Raw genomic sequence first — 25,870 nt, 5'->3', positions numbered from 1 at the left:
CAAAGCCAGTGCTCTGTAACAACCTGAAGGGGTGGGGTGGGGAGGGGGGTGGGAGGGATTTCAAGATGGAGGGTACACATGTATACCTACAGCCGATTCATACCGATGTATGGCAAAAACTATTACAATATTGTAAAGTAATTATTTTCCATTTAAAATAAATATTTTAAAAAGAAACTCCCCACTGTAAATCACTTTTATATGTCATAAATTATCATTCAACATATGTACTGCTTATATGTGTGGGGTTCTTTGAATTTTCTTTTGATCTAATTGTAACATCTTACTATTTCCCTTATTAACAAGTTAAATAATATCTTTGACATATGTTCATTTTATGTTTATGAGAACTCTTTTAAAACATAAACTTTAACAGGCTACAAAACAATTTGCAATTTTTTTTTCTTTCCCTTAAAGATAGCTCATCTCTCCCAGTTCCTCCATTTTATGGAATTACCCTTAGTCCCCTTTGTGCATGCAAAGACATTATTGTGAACCTTTTTTTTAAAAGGCCATAATATCTGAGTTTCAAATTTCAGCATGAGAAAGACATTTGAAGAAACTTCAAAATTCCTTATAGTTATCTCTCTCCCCAACCAGTCTCTGTAATTTGAAAAGAGCAGTATAGAGTTTTACTTCCTAGAGATATGGATTATACCATGACTGTTAGAAATCAGAATGAGCAACTATGCAGTTTGATTTTTTTACCCTGCTATATACCTGTAGAATACCTTAAAGTTTAAGCTGCTGGGTATTCATAAATGATTCATTCCATAGAGTAAAATAAGTACTTATTAACTAATTATTTTGTTATTACTTTAATGATTTCTAGAATTAAAAGAGCTTCTGTCATTCCTAAAGAGATTGTCCTTATCCAGGGGCCCGCAAATACAAACCAACAATCAACATAAAACCAGGTAACATTTTTCCTTTTCTCTTAAGGAAACTCTCTAGGGTGACTCATGACCACTGTGATTCCAGGTGTTAAGAAACCTGACTATGAAGTTGAGATCTGTATCATTCTGCAAACTCATAAAAAGGTATGGATTAATCATAACATTATAGTTTGGAATGTTACTCATCTATGGTTAGAAGCCCAAAACTTTAAAGTTAGACAGTAAGTATACTCATAGGAAGGAACAGCTAACAGGATGGATGAAATCTCATGTGAATTGGAAGCTCTTCATTTTGTGCAATTATAACCATCAGTACACCTGAACCCACATCAATCTTCACTCTGGCCATAAATATGGCTGCATAACAGTAATAGAAAAACACAATGAAATAATGGAAAATGCTAAAACATATTTAACTTTTACAGGTATTCTCTTTCTTTAAGTAATTTATTATTAAATAAAACCTTAAAGAGTATAAAGACATGAACATGGAGATAATATTAAGAATAGCAGTCTCTAAAGACAAAGAGGTATTATCTTCCTAGCTCCTTCAAATATATTTATGTTGGCTTAAGAGCAACTGCAAAACATTTATTTATCCAGTGGTCAAAAAAACTTGGAAAGACATCTTAAATCTTGGATTAGCATAAGAAGTGCTCCTTTAAAAAGTAGAGCTATTGCTTAGAAAATCTAAGATTCATTATTCAAGTTATAAAACCTATGATTATATTTATCTTTTAAACTTTCACAAAGGAAATTGTGCTAGTGTTAATGAAAATGAGAAACTGAGATTGAAATGTTGTGATAGTCAAAAATGAACTGCATATAAATTATACAGATGCAAGATTCTACTAATGCAAAAATATGTAATTGGGTCATTATTATTTATAAAATAAAACACCAAATAAAACATTTAACTTAAAATACTTATTGTATCCTCAAGTCATACAGTGAACTTGGGAATTAACTGCCTGTTTCTTTCATCAATACAAATAGAAAAACAAATAATATGAAATCCAAAGGGAGCAAAATGAATAGCACACATAGACTGGGTCAGTCTGTGTACAGACTGTGACACAGTTGACTCAATAATTCCATCTTAAAAATCTGCACTGTTGGTCACAGCTGGACTAATCATGCAATAAACTGCACAGATCATAAAGACAGCCAAAATAATCATATGGATCAGGAGGGTGGCCCATTCAGTTTGCTTATGTGAATATGATCAGAATGAAAAGAAGTTGGCCACAATGAAAGAAATTACCTGGTAATGTAGATCAAAGCAGATTATCAGCATGAATAATTCAGGCCTGAATACAGGCATAGAATACAGATTATGACTTTTCACAAAAGTTCCAGCTAACCCAGTTTTATCAATGTATATTGATCTTCTAAAAGAATTTTTACACAGGGACGACTTGGAAGTTTCCAGAAAAACTGACTGTCGTAAGCAAAACATCTTTTATCATGATTGGTTATTTGATTTTTCTTTTAAATCATTGGAGTGGAAAGTATTCTGTTTTCATTTTTTCAGTATAACACATACACACATACCACATACATGTATACCCAAACTATTCCTACCCTTTGGTGCTGTCCTAGAGAAGAAAACTAGATGCAGAGCCAGAAGCAATTCAAATATTATTATTCAAATCTATAAAATATTCATGTATTTTAGGAAATCTGATATTTCAGGACTGCTTTTAAAATTACCATTTCTGCTGGGCAACCATATTTACCAAAATGAATTTTTTCTTTGTTGAACCTGAAAATCAGTTCATTTTTTCCCCAAGGTAAATTTTTCATACAATAAAATACACAGATCTTAAGTGAGCAGATCAATGAGCTTTGAAAACAGCATATATGGGTGTAATCCATATAGCTATCAAGATATTGACTATGTTGATTTTTACTTAAGACCTGTGATCCTGTGAACAGACACAATTTAAAAAATTCTATGCATTTGTTTTCCAGGAAATGGCATATTGCAAAGAAATGAACTTATCTTTATGACTTGACCAAGACTCATGAATGAGTCCTTTCTTTAATGATTGCAAAGCCAAACACAGAACCCCCCCTGCCCAATTTCCATTCTTTGTCCCATAAATCATTAGCTAAAAGATTTTGTCCCCACTGATCAGTCTGAATCAAGTATTGATAACTGAACTTTTGTTAAGTTTCTCTCCTTCCCTAGGTCCCTTTACTTTGACACAGTCTCACCTTGAACCAGCATACAGGACCGATCCCTTAATGACCCTCTGAGACCAAGCTGATATCAGGATAAATCTTTTTCTGATCTGTTGACCAGTCACACCACTTTCTCTCATCCCACTTTCCCCTTCCTGGTTCTTTCTAGCATGAGCTTTATTTCAGTTCAGTCCAGTCACTCTGACTCTTTGCAGTCATGTCTGACTCTTTGCAACCCAATGGAGTGCAGCATGCCAGGCTTCCCTGTCCATCAACAACTCCCAGAGCTGACTCAAACTCATGTCCAACACATCAGTGATCTTATCCACTCATCTCATCCTCTGTCGTCTGCTTCTCCTCCCACTTTAAATCCTTCCCAGCATCAGGGTCTTTTCCAAAGAGCTGGTTCTCTGCATCAGGTAGCCAAAGTATTGGAATTTCAACTTCAGCATCAGTCCTTCCAATGAATATTCAGGACTGATTTCCTTTAGGATGGACTGGTTGGATCTCCTTGCAGTCCAAGGGACTCTCAAGAGTCTTCTCCAACACCACAGTTCAAAAGCATCAATCATAGTCCACCTCTCACATCCATGCATGACTACTGGAAAAACCATCACTTTGATTAGATGGACCTTTGTTGGTAAAGTAATGTCTCTGCTTTTTAATATGCTGTCTAGGTTGGTCATAGCCTTTCTTCCAAGGAGCAAGAGTCTTTTTATTTCATGGCTGCAGTCACCATCTGCAGTGATTTTGGAGCCCCCCAAAATAAAGTCTCTCAAAGTTCCCATTGCTTTCCCATCTATTTGCCATGAAGTGATAAGACCAGATGCCATGATCTTTGTTTTCTGAATGTTGAATTTTAAGCCAACTTTTTCACTCTACTCTTTCACCTTCAAGAGGCTCTTTAGTTCTTTGCTTTCTGCCATAAGGGTGGTGTCATCTGCATATCTGAGGTTACTGATATTTCTCCTAGCAATGCTGATTCCAACTTTTGCTTCCTCCAGCCTGGTGTTTTTGATCATGTACTCTGCATATAAGTTAAATAAGCAGGGTGACAATATATAACCTTGACGTACTCCTTTCCCGATTTGGAACCAGTCTGTTGTTCCATGTCCGGTTCTAACTGTTGCTTCTTGACCTGCATACAGATTTCTCAGGAGGAAGTTCAGGTGGTCTGGTAATCTTATCTCTTGAAGAATTTTCCACAGTTTATTGTGATCCACACAGTCAAAGGCTTTGGCGTAGTTAAAGCAAAAGTAGATGTTTTACTGAAACCCTCTTGCTTTTTTTGATTATCCAGCAGATGTTGGCAATTTGATCTCTGGCTCCGCTGCCTTTTCTAAATCCTGCTTGAACATCTGGAAGTTTGTAGTTCATGTACTGTTGAAGCCTGGCTTGGAGAATTTTGAGCATTATTTTACTAGAATGTGAGATGAGTGCAATTGTTCAGTAGTTTGCACATTCTTTGGCATTGCCTTTCTTTGGGATTGGAATGAAAACTGACCTTTTCCAGTCCTGTGGCCACTGCTGAGTCTTCCAGATTTGCTGGCATATTAAGTGCAGCACTTTCACAGCATCATCTTTTAGCATTTGGAAAGCTCAACTGGAATTCCATCACCTCCACTAGCTTTGTTTGTAGTGATGCTTCCCAAGACCCACTTGACTTCACATTCTAGGATGTCTGGCTCTAGGTGAGTTATCCCACCATCGTGGTTATCTGGGTCATGAAGATATTTTTTGAACAGTTCTTCTGTGTATTCGTATTCCTGCCGCCTCTTAATATCTTCTGCTTCTGTTAGGTCCATACCATTTCTGTACTTTATTGAGCCCATCTTTGCATGAAATGTTCCCTTGGTATTTCTAAATTTCTTGAAGAGATCTCTAGTCTTTTCCACTCTGTTGTTTTCCTCTATTTCTTTGGACCGATCGCTGAGGAAGGCTTTCTTACTCTCCTTTCTCTTCTTTGGAACTCTGCATTCAAATGGGTAAATCTTTCCTTTTCTTCTTTGCCTTTAGCTTCTCTTCTTTTCACAGCTATTTATAAGGCCTCCTCAGACAATCACTTTTCCTTTTTGCTTTCCTTTTTCTTGGGCATGGTCTTGATCACTGCCTCCTGTACAATGTCCATAGTTCTTCAGGCACTCTGTCTATCAGGTCCAATCCCTTGAATCTATTTGTCACTTCCACTGTATAATTTTAAGGGATTTGATTTAGGTCATACCTTAATGGTCTAGTGGTTTTCCCCACTTTCTTCAATTTAAGTCTGAATTTGGCAATAAGGAGTTCATGATCTGAGCCACACTCAGCTCCCGGTCTTGTTTACCTTTGTTTACTCCTCCCTATAGATTTCTTTACATCTAACCTTTGAGATGATTGCATATTTTAGAGTCTAAAGACTCCCCATACTGCAATCATCCCCTTCTCCTCATTGCAATAAATCCTTTCAAATAAACTTGACAGTTATTAGCACCATGTCTCCTATGCTGGTTGGGCCTCACTTAGGGACTCTTTTTTTTTTTTTTTAGGGACTCTTTATCATCTCTCCCAAAAAATTGCACCTATAAGTCATTTGAATTACTCTCCTGTTTGGCACTTCAGCTATCCTATGATGAGCTCCACCCTCAAACCTGTGTTCTGGCCGTCCTTTCTGCTGTAAGGAGTTACTCTGATTCCTTTAGGCAAAGAAACGTTTTCTTTGGCCCTTCTATGTGGCCCATTCTGCTTTTTCCTCTGCTCTCCAGTTTGGGAATTGTGTGAGGGAATTTCCTTGTGGAAGCTGGAGTGCAGATTTTCTCTACCTAGGGAATTGTGCAATAAAATCAATCAAGCAGTACTATTTACTGTTTGAAAGTGATAGTGTTAGTTGCTCAGTCATGTCCGACTCTTTGTGACCCCACAGTCACCATGCAACTGTAGCCCTCCAGGCACCTCTGTCCATGGAATTCTCCAGACAAAAATATTGGAGTAGAATGGCTGTATACTGTCTCATTTAATATCTAACCTCTGATTGTATTTCTAATCATGATAACTCTTATCTATTACCCAACCACCTTCCCTCTAATTGGTGATATGCTTTGCCATTACAGAACTAGTTCCATTAAATATTTCTATAGCATTATTTCACTAAGGTTAACTGGAAATGAAATGATGCTCTGGATCCAAAGATCTCCCCAAATTTTTTCATCTCTGAGGGGAGCTTTGAATCCTGGAAATCCAAAACTCCTTCAAAACAAATTCCTTATTTTTCATGCTATAAGGAAGCTGGATAATTACTTTTTCAGTTTATATTTAATAAGCCAATTTAGTCTATCTTATCTGATACTGTTAAACCTCTGAAGGATCATCTGTCAACTTCAACTGTTGCTCTGTTACTCACTCCAAACTCAAAGGCTCACTCCAAACTCATGCTCTTCAATTCCCTCTCCTTCTTCTTTAGCTCCTCCAAACCTATTTCTGTCTCCTTTATTTTCAGGTCCCAACTCTCCTTGCGTTTATTTGCCTTTCTCTAAACCTAACCCTACTTTGTCAGTGTTCTCATTTCCTATAATTATTCAAGACCTTGATCTTGCTTCCCAACTGCTGGGTTCCCAAGAACAATAAGTAGCAGATCCTCAATTGTCACTCTCTCCCAAAAAGGGTCAACTTTAAACTTTGATCTTAAGCTGACTTGTATGCTATCACAAAGGATATCCCTTGTCCAAGGAATAATAGGGATGGATTTTCTCTGAAATTTAAGTTAGTGTCAGTGGTATATTTTCCATGGCTTCCTGATCTGTGCCAATAAGTCCAACTTCTCAGAGGACATGAAAATACCCCTATATGGTCCTATGGCCTTAAGGCCAAATGTGTCAAAATCAATAAAGTGAAGTGAAAAGTGTTAGCCACTCAGTCATGTCTGACTCTGCGACCCCATGAACTATAGCTCGCCAGTCTCCTCTGTCCATGGAATTCTCCAGCAAGAATACTGGAGTGGGTAGTCATTCCTTCTCCAGGGGATCTCCCTGACCTAGGGATTGAACCCAGGTCTCCTGCACTGCAAGCAGATTCTTTACTGCCTGAGCCACCAGGGAAGCCCAAATTAACAAAGACTTGCAATTAAACCAAAATATACCTAAAACCTATCACAGAGATAAAGAAATTGAAGAAAAAATATTTAGATTCCATTTGCACCTAAAAATGACTGGCCAAAGATTCAGGAGTGCAGACAGCAAGGAAATGGATCAGTCTCTGACAATAGACACCACTTGGAAAACATCTGAAAGGATTATTGAAGTCTGATCCTAAATGATCATGAGACATTCACTTTAGTTATCATTTTTGTTAATGGGCCCCATGCTGAACTGAGAATATATTCAAGAATATTGCATTAATTGGCAAAATGTCCTTCTCTTTAATATTCATGCTTTAACAAAATACCATGAAGATAGTGTAAAACTAAATCTACACAATATTTACTCACAGCTGTCTAACTGAGAAGAACCACTTGAAGCAGTCATGTGAAGGACTTCAAATCCATCCTCAGCTTCCATTCAATTTTCCATGGATCAAAAAATTGTAGATACTGTAAGAAAAATGGACATTGAACTATAGATTAACCAAAAAGAAAACGCATCCAAGTCTCCCCCAAACACCCTTAAGCACACTGAAAGAAATAATAACCCCAATCAGTGGGTACCCAACTGCCTTTCTAGTAGACACTGGAGCCACCCATTCCATCTTTACTCTTCACAATTCCCCACCATAATCCCTTGGAGTACATAAACCATCTTAGTGGTGGGGTTAGATAACTTATCACATGATATTCAACATAGAATTTTGTTGATTTCATAACTCTTATTAATCTGTCAGATAGATATTTACTTTCTAATTGAAATGTTAATATTTATGTTCTCCTGAAAGACTAACTTCTGGAGACTTGGAATCCTTCCCTACTCACCTCTGTCCTCTAAGAACTTTGATATGTCACCCGTCTTCTCTGTTCTCCTCATACTTCCCCAATCCCTTCACAGTCCTTGTGATCAGAATATGTTCATTCATATTCTTGAGTTCCTTTCAAATATAGGATCAAGTGACACAAGATATATTTAAAAGGCAGAACGCTTAAAAGTAGAAATAGAAACCACTAAGTCCCTCCATAAACTACCCCAGCATCGCTTAAAATGTAAAGCAATTGAAGGCTTAAGATCTATTATTTAAGGAACTCTTAAGAAAGGACTATGGTCCCTACTTTAATTTCTGCAACATCCCTATTCTTCCCATGAAAAAGCCTAACAAAAAAGGACATGAATTCATTGCAAACCTGTGGGTCATGAATATAATAGTAAAACTTAGATTCCCTGACTCCCAAATTTGAAAGCCTTCTCACATTTTATTCCTTAATGCCATTACTACACTTGTTGATTTCATTTTTCCAGCTTCTCCAGAATATTCCTCCACCATGATTCCCAAGACTTATCTTCACCTTGGAAAATCAACAATGTACTTGGACTATTTTGTCTCACAGGATTATGGAAACCCTCTTTTCCCTCAGACATTAAATGCAATTTTGAAGGCTTTGCTTTATCCAAGTAATACAATATGCATTCAATATGTAGAGAACCTCACTCTTTTCTCCAGTAGAATTGATAATTCACTGACAGATAGCCAATACTTTATAAAAGCTCTGGCTTGAAAGGGACTTAAGGTTTTGAGAAATAAAATACAACACTGTAGTCCTCAGCTCATAAGCTAGGACAAGATATCTTCCCTGAGGGAACAACTTTGTCCCCAGACTGTATCAAAGCCATTCTCAAGTAACCTTTATTTGAATTGAACAGACACATTTTCTGGACTTTCTGGGATTGACTGCCTATTGTAGGATGTTTATTCCTAATTTCTCTACTATAGCATCTCCTTTACATGACTACAGAAGCAGTGTCTGAATGTAAACAGAGGTCTCAACCTCTGAGTAGTGTTTGAATCCTCTGCTCGTAATTTGGGGCTCCCAAATCCCTTGCCTTTTCTCTATTTATTCATGAGAGAGAAGAACATAATTTAGGGACCTCAGAAACATGATAGGAACCAGAGGCACTTTGGAGACTTCAGCCTCATTACAGATCTGTGCTCACAGCACAGTTGATATGCTAGGTTGTATACTGAATATTTTATATACGCCATTAGTCCAACATCACTTCATGGCAAATAGATGGGAAACAGTAGAAACAGTGGCAGACTTAATTTTGGGGGGCTCCAAAATCACTGCAGATGGTCACTGCAGCCATGAAATTAAAAGATGCTTACTACTTGGAAGAAAAGTTATGAAGAACCTAGACAGTATATTAAAAATCAGAGACATTACTTTGCCAACAAAGTTCCATCTAGTCAAGGTTATGGTTTTTCCAGTAGTCATGTATGGATGTGAGAGTTGGACTGTAAAGAAAGCTGAGCACCAAAGAATTGATGCTTTTGAACTATGGTGTTGGAGAAGACTCTTGAGAGTCCCTTGGACTGCAAAGAGATCAAACCAGTCCATCATAAAGGAAATCAGTCCTGAATATTCACTGAAAGGACTGATGTTGAAGCTGAAACTCCAATACTTTAGCCACCTGATGCGAAGAACTGACTCATTTGAAAAGACCCTGATGCTAAGAAACATCAAAGGGAGAAAAGAAGGGGATGACAGAGGATGAGATGGTTGGATGGCATCACAGACTTGATGGACATGAGTTTGAGTAAACTCTGGGAGTTGGTGATGGACAGGGAAGCCTGGTGTGCCGCAGTCCATGAGGTTGCAAAGAGTCAGACAGGACTGAGCTACTGAGCTGAACTGAAATGGGAAATACATTGTCGACCTTCCAAAGACCTTATTATTACCACAAGAGATAGCTATACATTCAAAATAAATAATTATATAGGCAATAAAACACTTAGGTAAGAGAAACTCAGTAGCTTATACTATGTAAGTTGACAGTTTATAAATCTGTCCCAATGTGATTGCAATCAGACAAGGTATTATTTATTCCTAATCATCTGATCTAATCAAGGAAATAAAAATCTCTTCTTATAAGGCTCCTGGGGAAGAAAAGGCCAATTAGAAAAAAAGGTGGGGCTATTTGATCCACTTAGATGAGATTCTCAGATACCCAGATCACTTCAAGTCTTCTCAGTCTCTTGCTCAAAATTTATTTTATGACCTTCACAGGATTACCCATCATAGGAAAAAATTAAACTCTTCTGTTAACATTTGTGGGTAAGCTTCACTCCTTACCTAGAAGTGGTACTCTTGTCCTGTCTTCCAAAAAAAAACCCCATAACCAAAGCAAAGCTGTAAAGGTAGAATAAGGAAGAGAGCCATATATACATTGTAGGATGCTTTTAGCAACATGCCTGATCACTACCTACAATAATGTCACTGCCCCCCACTGGAGTAATCAGAAATGTCTCCAAGTATTTATTACTAATGCTCCCAGGGTGGACAGAGCACAATTGTCTCAAATTGACAGTGTTGACTCATTGGAAAAGACTCTGATGCCAGGAGGGATTGGGGCCAGGAGGAGAAGGGGACGACAGAGGATGAGATGGCTGGATGGCATCACTGACTCGATGGACGTGAGTCTGAGTGAACTCCAGGAGTTGGTGATGGACAGGGAGGCCTGGCGTGCTGCGATTCACGGGGTCGCAAAGAGTCGGACACGACTGAGCGACTGAACTGAACTGAACTGAAGACAATGGTTTAAGATTTGCCCATGATGTTTTTTTCTACCAGTAATTCATTCTTTTTTAGTCATGAGTAGCTGTTCATTTGATGGATAAATCATGTATTTTTAAAAATTTCTTCTCCTTCTGATAGATATTTATGTCATTTCTAGATTTTGGCTATTTTGAAAAAAGCTGCTATGACAATACTTCAAAAAGTCTTTTTTGTGCATATGTTTTCACTTTTCTGTGCAAATACTGAGAAGTAGGTCATGCTGAAATTTATGAGAAACTGTCAGACCATTTTCCAAAGGGGTTGTACCATTTTGTACTACCCCTTTGATATGAATTTAAAGTATCTTGATAAATATAATTTGATATGATAAATTCAGTTTTTCACATCCTCGTCAACATCTGTGGTGGCCAGTTTTCTTAATAGTCATTCTACAGTGTATGTTATAATATAGTTATATTTTCATGAAGACTAATTAATGTTGAGTACATTTTCTTACACCTATTGGTTATTCATCCATCCTCTTTTTTGAAGTGCGTTCTCAAGTCTTTCAACATTTTGATCTTTAATAACTGGCATTATTAGCCTGATATTAATAAGTTCTAGAAGTCATTTCTGTGTTATGTGAAATAGTGTTATTGTTCAGTCATTAACTCATGTCCAACTATTTGTGACCACATGGACTGCAGCATGCCAGACTCCCAATGTGCTTCATAATCTCCTGGAGTTTGCTCAAATTCATGTCCATTGAGTTGGTGATGTTATCGACCCATCTCATCCTCTTCCTCTCTTGCCTTCAATTTTTCCCAGCATCAGGTTCTTTTCCAGTGAGTCGCCTTAAATATGTGAAATAAGTATTTTGCAAATATGTTCTCACAGCCTGCAGCATGTATTGGGTTGGCCAATACATTCATTCGGGCTTTGCACAAGATGTAATGGAAAAATCCAAACAAACATTTTGGCCAACACATTATCATCTTTTTATTCAGAGTATTTTTATTGAGTAAAAGCTTTGATTTTTTATGCAATACATTTCATGATTTTTTTTCTGGTTAGTGCTTTCTGGAGGTGCTTTGCCTCCTCTGAGGTTTTGGAGAATATTATCTAATTTTTTTCCAGAAATCTTATATTGTAAGATCTATGATCCGTATCAAATAATTTTGTGTGTATAATTTCAGGTTTATGTTTTACATATGTAAAAGTTAATTGTCCCATTATCATTTGTTGAAAATATCCTTTTCCATTCAAATGGTTTGCTGCCTGGTTTTTAATCAATTGATCTTACAATTGTGAGTCTTTTGTTGAATTCTATATTGTTCTATTTTCTGTTTTATGCAAATACCTCATCTTCTTGATTTCAGTAGTTCTATAGTAAGTATTGAAACAAAGTAGTCGAAGCCCTTCAATTACATTCGTCTTTTCCATGTTCAGTGTTTCTATTCAAAGACCTTTGAACTTCCATGTAAATTTTAGCCTAAGTTGGCCTCTTTTTTTTAATAGGCAAAGAAAATTTTTATGACAAACTATTCTCTATAATATGATAGTCGTGGATACACATCATGATATATTTATCCAAATCCATAAAATATACAATATCAAAAGTGAGTCCTAACATAAAATAAAGACTTTGGATGATTATCATGTGTGAATGTTGGTGCATTGATTGCAACAAATGTGCCACTGTGGTGTGAGAAGTTGATAGTAGAGTACATCATGCATGTATCGGGGTGGGGTATGTGGGAGTTCTGCCTCCTTTCTGCTGTTTTGCTGTGAACCTAAAACTACTCCAAAATTTTTCATTTCTTTTCTTAAAAAAAAATTAGAAAATGACTTTGATATTAGCCTGTGTATAACTGCTATTACCATTTTATTTTGAAAGCACAATTATGATGTGATATAATGCTTAGGACTTAGAAAACATTGTTTTGTATGTTTATGTGTTTTGAGGAATGACTCGTCATTGACAGGTTTAGACTAGACTTATGCTCCTAGTTGTTTGCTGTTGTCATTATTGTTGATGTTATTGTTAATTTTGAAATGGATGTTTTCCTAAGCACTCTTGTCTTACTGTCTATGTATTAAGAAACTTTGTTGTTCAGTTGCAAAGTTGTGTTTGACTCTTTGTGACTCCATGGACTGCAGTGTGCCAGACTTCCTTGTCCTTCACTTTCTCCAGGAGTTTGCTCAAACTCATGTCCCTCAAGTAGGTGATGCTATCCAACTATATCATTCTCTGTCACCCCCTTTTCCTCCTGCCCTCAATCTTTCCCAACATCAGGGTCTTTTCCAATGAGTTGGATCTTCACTTCAGGTGGCCAAAGTATTGGAGCTTCAGCTTCAGCATCTGTCCTTTCAATTAATAGTCACAGTTGATTTCCTTTAGGATTGACTGGTTCGATTTACTTGGAGTCCAAGGGACTCTCAATAGTCTTCTCCAGCACCACAATTCAAAAGCATAAATTATTTGGCACTCAACCTTCTTTATGACCCAACTCTCACATTTGTACATCACTACTGGAAAACCCAAAGCTTTGACTATATGGACCTTTGTTGGCAAAGTGATGTTTCTGCCTTTGAATACACTAAGTTTACCATAGTTTTCCTTCCAAGGAGCAAGCATCTTTTAATTTCATGGTGGCAGTTACTGTCCACAGTGATTTTGGACCCTAAGGAAATAAAATCTGTCACTGTTTCCACGTTTCCCTTTATATTTGCTATGAAATGATTGGACCAGATGCCATGATCTTAGTCTTTTGAATGCTGAGTTTTAAGCTATCTTTTTCACTCTCTTCTTTCACCCCCATCACAAGGTTCTTTAGTTCCTCTTCACTTTCTATCATTAGAGTGGTATCATCTGCATATCTGGAGAAGGCGATGGCACCCCACTCCAGTACTCTTGCCTGGAAAATCTCATGGATGGAAGAGCCTGGTAGGCTGCAGTCCCTGGGGTCGCGAAGAGTCGGACATGACCGAGCAACTTCACTTTCACTTTTCACTTTCATGCATTGGAGAAGGTAATGGCAACCCACTCCAGTGTTCTTGCCTGGAGAATCCCAGGGTCGGGGGAGCCTGGTGGGCTGCCGTCCACGGGGTCGCACAGAGTCAGACACGACTGAAGCGACTTAGCAGCAGCAGCAGCAGCATCTGCATATCTGAGGCTGTTGGTATTTCTCCTGGCAAGCTTGATTCCAGCTTGTGATTCATTCCGCCCAGCATTTTACATGATGTACTCTGTACAAGTTAATTAAGCAGGGTGACAATATACAGCCTTGACGTACTGCTTTCCCAATTTTGAATTTTAAGAAACTTGGCCTCACCCAAAAAGGCACCTGGCCTTTGTTCTAACTCCTGGAAAGTTAACTCTTAAACTGTGAAATTTTCTAAAAGACGAGATTGCCATTTTTGTTCCTTTGGGGCATCTAGAACCAGATCTGAAGAAAAAAAAAATCTTGCTGGACGTTTTATTGGAATTGCATTGAACCAATAGATCACCTTGGGGGAAAATGTTGAATATTATTTAGGCAGACAGTTAATTTATTTGTGGCTTGGGCCGACTATCTTGAGGCTTATTATCAACCTTTATTATGGAAATCCAAGCTAGCCTTCCGCCAAGGGCTAGATTAGACTCTTTTTTTTTGTTTTGCCTTTTTCAGATTTTTACTGAATGTAATAGGTTTTCAACAAGGTCTGTTCACTATGACTATTCAGAACTCAGTCATTTCCAAGTGCCATGAAATCTCTAGTAGTTTTAAGCTTATGAGTTCAGTTCATTTCAGTCACTCAGTCGTGTCCAACTCTTTGTGACCCCATGGACTGCAGCACACCAGGCTTCCCTGTCCATCACCAAATCCCAGAGTTTACTCAAACTCATGTCCATCGAGTCGGTGATGCCATCCAACCATCTCATCCTCTGCCATCCCCTTCTCCTCCCACCTTCGATCTTTCCCAGCATCAGGATCTTTTCCAATGAGTCAGTTCTTCATATCAGGTGGCCAAAGAATTGGAGTTTCAGCTTCGGCATCAGTCCTTCCAGTGAATATTCATGACTGATTTCCTTTAGGATGGACTTGTTGGATCTCCTTGCAGTCCAAGGGACTCTCAAGAATCTTCTCCAACAATACAGTTCAAAAGCATATAGTTCCTCAGTATTTTTTTTCTTTTATTTCCCTAATGGTATTCTTTGGTTGGCTTTCTGCATTTTCACACTGTACATGTGTACTTAGTTTTTGGATACATATTCATAGAGACCCTCATGTAGCTTTCTGGAGCTCCTTCTCTGAACAGTTTCCTTTCTTATTGGTATCCAGTCCCTCAAGTTAGAGTTATGTCAATAGCCCTGAATGATGGTTTCTTTCTGTTCTGCTCAACTAGCCCATCTTAATTTGTTTAAGCTCCATTTCTTTGTGTTACAGTTTCTCCTGTCTAAAAGTTGTACGGATGGCAGAGATCATTTTGTTGTTTCTCTTCTCTCAGGGATCACATTCTCTGTCTCTTGTCCAACATCTAAAAGATGTTATCTGATATATTTTGTTCAGTTGGAGAATAGGTAAAATACCACTCTCTCCTTCATAGCCAAAACAAAACTCCTATTAAGTATATGTTTAATAGATTTTCACCTTCCCTAATAAATTATTTCAGGACCTTAATAGAAAGATACTTGAGTTAACTGGCTGCAAATGATGATTTAGAATCTTTATACATTTTTAGATTTTTTCAAAGTAACTTATAATTTACTTTATGTCTGAGATCTATTAGGAATAGGTTTACAGACTTAGGGAACTTGTTAATAACTAAATGTAAAATTACACATTGATTCTTGTTCTTTTCAATTTGATTAGCATTTACTCTCTTTCTGCAGAGTTTAGATTGAAACCCTGCACCATGAATAGCATTTACTCTCTTTCTGCAGAGTTTAGATTGCAATCCTTCACCATGAACACTTCTTACCCGGCCTTCTTCCTATATTTTTATCCTTAGCACTTTTCATTACATACCTTCCAACCTAATTCACTCGTTAATCTTGTTGTTTCTCTTCTCCACTTGTATGAAAGCACTCAGACAATAGATATTTATCTGTTTTGTTCACTGTTAAATGCCCTCTGCTTGGAACAGAGCTTGGCAAAAATAGATTTGGATAAACGAGTGAATGAATGGATAAATAAAGTTGTGCCACTTGCTCTTCCACACATTACCATTTCAGTTTTCACATCAACCAATATGAATAAGAAATTATTCTGAAATCAGCCTGCAATATCACCTGAAGACAGGAAACCTCCTATGAATTCCAGTTAGGGTTGAAGCCCAGTATCTCTTATTTGACTCAAATAACAACGTCTCATAGAAATTAAAATGATGATCCGTCTCTCCATGGACTAATAAGAAGAATAGTCAATTTATGGATCTCATAATAAAAACCACTCTTCACCATAGCACACACGTGGTTATCCAGAGAATGCTCTTAAGGAGACTCCCCTGAACACCCAGTTTGTTCTGCCTAAGCCAAGAATCCAGAGCGCCCAAATACTTAGACTGGGACATAACTACACCTTGACTTTAACCATGCACTCCTAAGTTTGAGTAGTTTAGAAAGCAACTTTCTGCTTCAGTGTCTTTGAAAAATGTATTTCTACAGTGATGCTCATGGGTCGCCCCTGTTATTTTCCTTCACTAGGTTGGAAGAAACATGGTGAGACGTGGTTTACTCTACCCACATAAGCATATGGAAAACTAGATATTATAGAGTGAATTTATTTATAATGTTTCAATAGTTTTTGATATTATTAAGTGAACTTTGTGATTTCTCTTTGAAACCATTCCTGTCAATCTTCCTAACATCCCAATTAGGAGTATGTCTCACTGGTAAATGGAAAAAATGCCCTCCAAAATTCATTTATTATCCTTTTTTGATATGTTTTCAAGTTTAGGAACCTTTGCTAAAATAATGAGTAATAGCATATCCTGTGATTCTTGGTCTGTGACCTGATATAAATACTGAATTTCATATATACTTATTCTTGTGCCTTTGCATATGCACAATAGATTTATATAGGTAAAGAGGTCACATACAAATATCAATAGTGCTGAAGACAGCAGTACTTTAATAGTACACACTCACAATTCAAGCCTCTTGGGGTTAAATTCTTAAGCCTGGTAATTTGAATTTTCAAAATTATAAATGAGGTAAATATTTTAGTGGGATTTTTTGAAATTTAAAAGAATTATGCAATTTTGAGGGGAGACATCGGCATTAGGAACCTTGTCTAGATGCAAAGAAAATTACATAGCTAAATGTACCCTTATTAAATCATGGATCAGAGTTTCCAGCATAAAAATTGCTATTGTCTGCTAGACTTCAGTTTCAGCAACACTCAAGGAATTCGAGTTGAGAAGGCAACAGCGTCCTCTCTTGCATATTCATTGTCACTACTTTTCTATATATAAATATATGCCACAAGTCAATTAATAATAGTTCAGTCATCTAGCCAAATAATGGGGAAATTGTGAAGCAGTAATAAAGAATATATATGCACATGTTAAGCAGTAAAAAATGAATTCTTTATCTTAATTTTCTCCCTTTAACTATACTGAAATGTCTGTTTTCAGTATTAAAGATAGCCATGTGAAATATAAACTATAATTAAGTAAATGTGTATATAAAAATTATAATGGGGAAATTCTACCACTGAGTGTGCTTTAAATGAAAACAGATCACTGATTAAACATGAATGAATATGCACGATTACAATACTTAAGTATATAAGAGATTTCTGTACAGCAAAGAAAAATTATACTAATCAAATATATTTGCACAAAACAATCACAAACAGAACACATTAGAGCTTGCTTCTTGTCATCATTTTTACAGATTATTTATATTTGCATCAATAGATGCAAATATATGCAGTTTATGAAAATATAAATGTAAGCTACAAATCAAAAGATAAGATCTTTCTTTAGATTGGATAACTCCTATTGCCAATCCCATAAATATTTTCTGCTACATACTTGTCATGTTACATCTTAAAATTTCTAAACAATAAGCTCAGTATTTATACTCCAACATGTGTTCCTCCACCCATGTTTTAGAACTATTCATCTATACTATTACTATATGCCTAGTAGAACTGAGATGTGAAGTAGTGTCATAGAGAAACCAGGTGAAGGTTAATGTCCATAAGCCAGTGAATTAGGTTTGATAGGTAATTAAAATGGAGTACTCAACATGGCTATGGAAAATTGGGGATAACACTATTAGGGATCATAAACCCAGGAATAAAGCCAAACAATTATTCAGACAAGCAGGGGAGAAAAAGAGTATACATGAATATCAGGGTCCAGTAGTGCTCATGGTACATTTTTACAGACTTAAATCTGGTGCCATTTTTAAAAGGTCCTGCTTCTGGGGAAATTGACAACATCCCTTTGTTTAAATAATTCCTGATTCCTGTTAATTCTGTCTTCACAAAATCCCTTTAATCCATTCCCTTCTCTGCATTCCTATTGTCAAAGTCTTATATCTGATCTTGTCTTCTGAGGTTGATAAGTCTCCTGCTATGGTTTTGTTCTTTAAGTCTTTCTGCATTCTAGTGTATCCTACATACTGCTGACAAATTTAGATTCTATGGCTAATTCCCTTCTCACAAACAAGTAATGGCTCCCTGAAAACTACAGAATAAAGACCATATTCCTTAGTTTGGACAAAAACAACCTTGCTTACAAGGATCTTTCCCAAAAAATCTTTGAGAGCAAAAACTGAGTCCTGCCTATCCTGATATTCCAAACACTGCCTAGCTTTGTTTAGCTGGAAGTTCAGTAAATGTATTAAAACAGAGTTTCCATTCTCATTTCTTTGGAGGGAAAAAATGATTTTTATGGTATGTGACAGTGCAGAGCAAGATGTTGTCCCAGAATAATGAATTTCTGTTGAGTAAGTTATGTCCTACCATTTAGTCCCATTCAACTACATGTCAAGTACAAAATTGTATGCAAAATAATGATACTTTAGTAAAAACATGATCTGAGCAAAAGATTAGAAAGCAATGAATACTAACAAACTAAATTACACAGATTTTTTAAAATTAATTTATTTATTTTAATTGGAGGCTAATTACTTTACAATTACTTTATTGTAGTGGTTTTTGCATACATTGACACGAATCAGCCATGGGTGTACATGTGTTCCCCATCCTGAACCCCCTCCCAAATCCCTCCCCATCCCATCCCTCAGGGTCATCCCAGTGCACCAGCCCTGAGAACCCTATCTCATGCACTGGACCTGGACTGACGATCTATTTCACATAGGATAATATACATGTTTCAGTGCTATTCTCTCGAATCATCTTACCCTTGCCTTCTCCCACAGAGTCCAAAAGTCTGTTCTTTACATCTGTGTCTCTTTTGCTGTCTCGCATATAGGATCATCATTACCATCTTTCTAAATCCCATATATATATATATGTGTGTGTTAATATACTGTATTGGTGTTTTTCTTTCTGACTTACTTCACTCTGTATAATAGGCTGCAGTTTCATCCCACCTCATTAGAACTGATTCAAATGCATTCTTTTTAAGAGCTGAGTAGTATTCCATTGGGTATATATACCACAGCTTTCTTATCCATTCATCTGCCAATGGACATCTAGGTTGCTTCCATGTCCTGGCTATTGTAAACAGTGCTGCGATGAACACTGGGGTACATGTGTCTCTTTCAATTCTGGTTTCCTTGGTGTGTATACCCAACAGTGGGATTGCTGGGTCGTATGGCAGTTCTATTTCCAGTTTTTTAAGGAATCTCCATGCTGTTCTCCATAGTGGCTGTACTAGTTTGCATTCCCACCAACACTGTAAGAGGGTTACCTTTTCTCCACATCCTCTCCAGCATTTATTGTTTGTAGACTTTTTGATAGCAGCCATTCTGACTGGCATGAGATGGTACTTCACTGTGGTTTTGATTTGCATTTCTCTGATAATGAGTGATGTTGAGCATCTTTTCATGTGTTTTTTAGCCATCTGTCTGTCTTTTTTTTTAATTATTGAAAGGAGTAGGACAGGTATCAGTGTGACACTGAAAATATCCTTTAGAAAACACAAAGATCCAGAAATGTATATGACTTACTACCAAAAGGCTAAATTATCAATATTATAGGTCTAATATTATCTGTGGTTGTTTACATATATGAAGTTGATACGCAGACTGTGTTCTATATGTTATTTATATGAATTTTCTTAATAGTCACATGAATATGTATTATTTATAAAACAATACAACATGTTTACTTGCTAACTACCGTTAAAACTTAAGTAAACATAGATGATTAAAAGATTAACTGCTTTAAAAATATACAAATCAGATAGACAATCTTTTTATCTTCCAGGGAAATATTAAACAGACCTCTGCCAGAACCAGGGATAAATCAAGTAGCAAGACTGTCATCATATTCCCTAAGTCCTAATTCTGAATGTGAGCTTTTTTCTAATGTGTATCTGTGAACAAGCCAAGACATCTTAAAAAAGCAAAACAAAAAATTTTGAAGGGCTTAAATGCAGTGGGTCTCTGGGGATCCTTAAGGAGTAAATGGAAGTTATGGAAGCATAGGAGGCCAGAAAACCAAAATAATCAGTGTGGGGTACAGATGAAGTTAGTAACAGAATCATGTAAATAGCTGTCAGAGACAAGGGGAAAGGCTTTTATAGAGCCTAAAAATCAGGCAGTGCTAACTACATGTTTAATCATCTTCACACATACAAGATATGTTCATAAAAATCAACAGGGAAAAGAATTCCTATAAAAATAATAAACTCTCCAAGCATGGAAAAAGGCATGAAAGAGAAAGGTAAGGTGGCATAACACAGAAAGTTGAAAGATATGTTTAAAATAAACTATAACTTTAATCTAAAAACAGGTTTTGGGAGAACAAACACTTGACCAGAAAAAATGAAAATGTGTCATATGTTTATAATATGCATGCATGAAAGGTTCACTGGGTTTGCATACATAAGAAATCAGTAAGACACTGTCACTGACTGTGGTAGATGTGTTGGTCCCCAAATGGAGATTGTTGTTTTGGCATAATTTCTATTTTCAAATTTGAAGAAGTTACAACAGTCTTTGGAAATACACTTATGCAGCCTAGACAAGCAACAGAGTGCACATGCACTGCAAACACACAAAAATGACAATTACCAAGGAAGGTCACCATAGCTGGATAGATTATTAGCCCTTTGTTCCTAAAATTCCATTGTCTGAAACCCTATGAAATTAAATTGCAGAATAATAATAAAATTGGTATTAAACCCTGTTTTCATGATGCCATGAATGACTAAGTGATGGCCAAGGCTAGAGGATGCTGAGAACTAATATCCTCTCTAAACCTAATACTTAATTGGCTATGCCTAATGGCATTTTCTGTGAAAAATTATATATATATATATTATACATATATATTATATATATATATATTATCCAGTATTATCAAATATTATTTTTAATGGTTGATTAATGTAGTTTTTTCAATAACATACTACTGTATGAGGACTTCGGCTTTTGCCATTTTTTAAAAATTTTATTATATTTTTAAACTTTACAATATTGTATTGGTTTTGCCATATATCGAAATGAATCCGCCACAGGCATACATGTGTTCTCCATCCTGAACCCTCCTCCCTCCTCCCTCCCCGTACCATCCCTCTGGGTCATCCCGGTGCACCAGCCCCAAACATCCAGTATCATGCATCGAACCTGGACTGGCGACTCGTTTCTTATATGATATTATATATATTTCAATGCCATTATCCCAAATCATCCCACCCTCTCCCTCTCCCACAGAGTCCATAAGACTGTTCTATACATCAGTGTCTCTTTTGCTGTCTCGTACACAAGGTTATTGTTACCATCTTTTTAAATTCCATATATATACGTTAGTATACTGTATTGGTGTTTTTCTTTCTGGCTCACTTCACTCTGTATAATAGGCTCCAGTTTCATCCACCTCATTAAAACTGATTCAAATGTATTCTTTTTAATGGCTGAGTAATACTCTATTGTGTATATGTACCACTTAAGTTGTATTTATATATTACTTAAAATTTATCTTGATATGCAACATTGAGTAGGGCTTTTTCCATGGCTCAGTGGTAAAGAATGTTCTTGCAATTCAGGAGACATGGGTTCAATCCCTGGGTCAGGAAGATCCTCTGGAGATGAAAATGACAACCCGTTCCAGCAGTCTTGACCAGAGAATCCCAGGGACAGAAGAGCCTGGTAGGCTACAGTCCATAGGATTGCAAAGAGTTGGACAAAAATGAGCACACACACACAGGCAGCTTTGGTTATTTCCTTAGGGAATTTATCTTTCTAATCATTTAAGTTTCAAGATATCTTTATTGAGAGTCTTCTATATATCAGGCAATGAATTCCTAGGTACTAGGAATGCAACAGTGAATGAAAAAAAAGCCATGATCCTCATACTCAGTGGAAGTGAAAGAGGTATAAACCGTGAGTGGGCATTAAATTAGTGAATATAGGCTTTCATGTTGAGAAAAATTCTATGAAGAAATCAACAGAGTGCTATGACAGAAAATTACATGATTGGGGAATTGGTAAACCATCCAGGATAGGGCTTTTCTGTAGCTCAGTTGGTAAAGAATCTGCCTGCAGTGCAGGAGATCCAGGTTCGATTCCTGGGTCAGGAATATCCCCTGGAGAAGGAAATGGCAACCCACTACAGTATTCTTGCCTGGAAAATCCCATGGATGGAGGAGCCTGGCAAGCTACAGTCCATGGGGTCACAAGAGTTGGACACGACTTAGCGACTAAACCACCACCACCAGGATAGGAAATTTTTCCTGTTTTAGGACATGGCAATTACACTGAGATGGAAGCATGGAAAAGAGGCAGCTCATTTTGATTCTGGGACAGGACATTCTAACTGATAGAGCTCACATGTAGAGAGGATCCATCTTAGGTCAGGCTCCTGAGAAACAGACCTTAACATGGGATTATCTCTTTAGGAAATCCTCTAAGAGAGGGAGGAAAGCAGAACAGAGAATGGCCAAAAGCTGAGTGTGGATGTGTTTTCAGGTAAAGTCTAGCATTGGCCTGATACATAGTAGAAGGGCTCTGGAATAAACCACACTGAAGAACTCTCCACTCTACAAGGTAACATGCTGACCATGTGTTCCTATGTAATAGAGGTGTTTGGCTGGTGGCTGCATTGCAGGGGTGGGAGAAATGTAATATCCCAGGTAAGATAGCTCCTGTCGGCCAAGGTTGATTTTCCAAAAACTGGAGGTGGCTGTGAGCAGCTGAGGAATGGACGCCCAGGCAACCTCATATACTATAGGCTCTAAGGTAAGAGAGAGTTTAGGGCCCTTCAGGAACTAAAGTGATGCTAGCAGATGTTGTAGCTACTATCGGTTTATAACAAACCAGGCAAAATTTAGTGGAGTAAAACCACCACTGTTGTATTCTTATTCTCAGGAATTCTATGGGTAAGGGATTCAGAATGAGTATAGCAGAGATGATTTATGTGGGCCTTAGCTGGAAGAAGCAAATGTGCTTGGTCTGGGAGCTAGAATTATCTGTAGCCTTCTTTACTTACTCATCTGATGACTGGACTGAATAATTTGAAGACTGTGCTCAGCTCAAAGTGTCAATCAAAGCATCAACATGTGGTCTCTCTATGTGGCTTGAGTTTTGTAAAAAGGCATGGCAAATGACTTCTGAGAGCATAAGTCCTGAGAAAGCCTGCAGAGTGAACAAAATTTCCAAGCTTCATAACCTTTTCTATTCTAGCCTTAAAGGTCACATAATATTATTTTCGCTCTGCCTTATTGATTAAAGAAATCACAAGCAGACCCAAATTCAAAGGAACTGAACCCAGATCCTTCTTACAGTGAGAAAAGCATCAAAGAAGTTTGGGCCATTTTTTAAACCACCACAGTGAGCAAGGGGGAGAGTGCTCTAAGACCAGGGAGGCAAAAAGCCAGGTAGTAGCAATTGCCAAGTTCAGATGCATTGAAATATTGAATTAGAAATATGAAGTACTCAGTTGGATATATGTGACTAGAAATCAGGAAAAATGAGTGATTAGCTATATATAGATGATAAGGTAATTTTATGTGTTAAGAAGTTATCAATTAATGTGTGTATTAATATAGTTTCTTTCCAGAAATGTAACATAAATTTGCACCCTAACCAGAATGACAGATGCAGATATCTTTCTTTTACTTTGGTTCAACCACCCTGGGATTGTTACTAAATGATGGGTCCCTTTTGTCTACGTTCACCCTTGGCTTTCCAGGTCTGTACAAATCCCAAATTCCTCTTCTAATATTGCTTCCATATGCAACAGGATATCTAATCATGTTGAATTTGAAGTTTCCTTGATATCATAGAGTTTCCTAAACTTTATATACAGGCTAAATCTTATTTTGCATCGGATCTCAATCGAAAGGCTTGAATAGGACAACAGTTACTTAAGGAACTAGAGATAAAAGGGTATTGAAAAATCATCATGAGCTACATTCAGGAGAAGGATAAAGTGCCAATGCCAGCATTAAATATTTAAAGACTTAAAAATGTAGTTGTGAGTTCAAAAAATGGTCTAGATTAAAAGCAAATAGACCTCTCAAGTGGTCGTATAAATCCATAGTTCCCAACAGCAAGTGATTTTGGCTCCCATGGTATGCTGGCATTATCTGGAGACATTTTTGGTTGTCACAGTTCAGAACAGGTGATGTGGCTGCTACTGGCATTTAGTAGTAGAGATCAGGAATGCTGCTAAACATTCTACCAAGTATAGGACATGTGTGTGCACTAAGTCACTTCAGTCCTGTCCGACTCTTTGCGACCCTGTGGACTGTACTCTGCCAGGCTCCTCTGTCCATAGGATTCTTCAGGCAAGAATACTGGAGTGGGTTGCCATGCCCTCCTCCAGGGGACCTTCCCAGCCCAGTAATTGAACCTGTGTCTCCTGTAGTTCCTGCATTGCAGGCACATTCTTTACCACTGAGCCACCAGGGAAGCCCAGTGTCTAGGACAGCCCCACACACAAAAATTAGCCAGTTGAAAAATATCAATAGTTCTGAGGTTAAAAAAAAAAAAACCTGCTATATACTGACTTTGGAGTCTAAACTTCTCTTACTATGGATTACCTTAGTGTTCAGTGGGTCTTTCCTAGCAATTGTTTATAATTGTTGATCCACAGTGAGAAGGCAAATATAAAGAGGAACATAGAAACTCATCAACTTTAAATTAGCAATGGAAGGTAACTAGAAACTCAGAATTGATGAGGAAAGGCAGATTTCGATATGTGAAATTGAGACAGAGTAAACTAAGAAAACTATTATAGGAATATGCAATAAAGCATCAGATCAGAAGAGACAAGAGGACAAGGATAATGAATCACTGTGATGGTGAATGAAATTAAAGAGGTTTCTGAAAGGGGAAAGATAGCACTGACACATTAAGTATTAGATATAAATTGGAGCAAATAAAAGCAAAGACTCTAGATGGGTGCTGTAGCATGTCTTTATATAACACTGCTTTGCCTTAGCATATGGAAAAGGAAATTATTTCTTAATATTATTTGAGGTAACATAAACAAGTCCGTTCAAAGAATCAACATTGGACAGCATTTTGCAGACAGTCATTGATGAATGAATTTGAGCTTTGTTGCAATTTTTCAACTGTCTCATATTTGCATAATAAATATGCACACATATATTTCAAACCTCTGTATTTAATAGGGCAATAGGAATAATGTGAATGTCATAACTAGGGAAATAATTGTGAGATATGCATCAACATGACTGTAACACGTGCTGTATTATGTGAATGCTAAATTATCAATTATAATTTAAATTAGACTCTACTAGAAAGAGGAAGAGCAAACTGGTGGGTTCTCATAAAACTAATGCCTTTGCTGCACAACAAGCCCTGAGAAATTAGTAACAGGAGGGCATGAGATAATCAAAATACAAAAAAAAGCCAGAAATCTTACTGGTCCATTATTTAAGCTTACCTTCATATTCTGAAAAACGAAAAGGTAGCTCAGACAATGATAAACTTTATAATCTTTCAATAAAATTAATGGTAAAC

The sequence above is a fragment of the Bos indicus genome, chromosome X (assembly GCF_029378745.1).
Source record: "Bos indicus isolate NIAB-ARS_2022 breed Sahiwal x Tharparkar chromosome X, NIAB-ARS_B.indTharparkar_mat_pri_1.0, whole genome shotgun sequence".
NCBI lineage: Eukaryota > Metazoa > Chordata > Mammalia > Artiodactyla > Bovidae > Bos > Bos indicus.
This window is presented reverse-complemented; position numbering follows the sequence as displayed.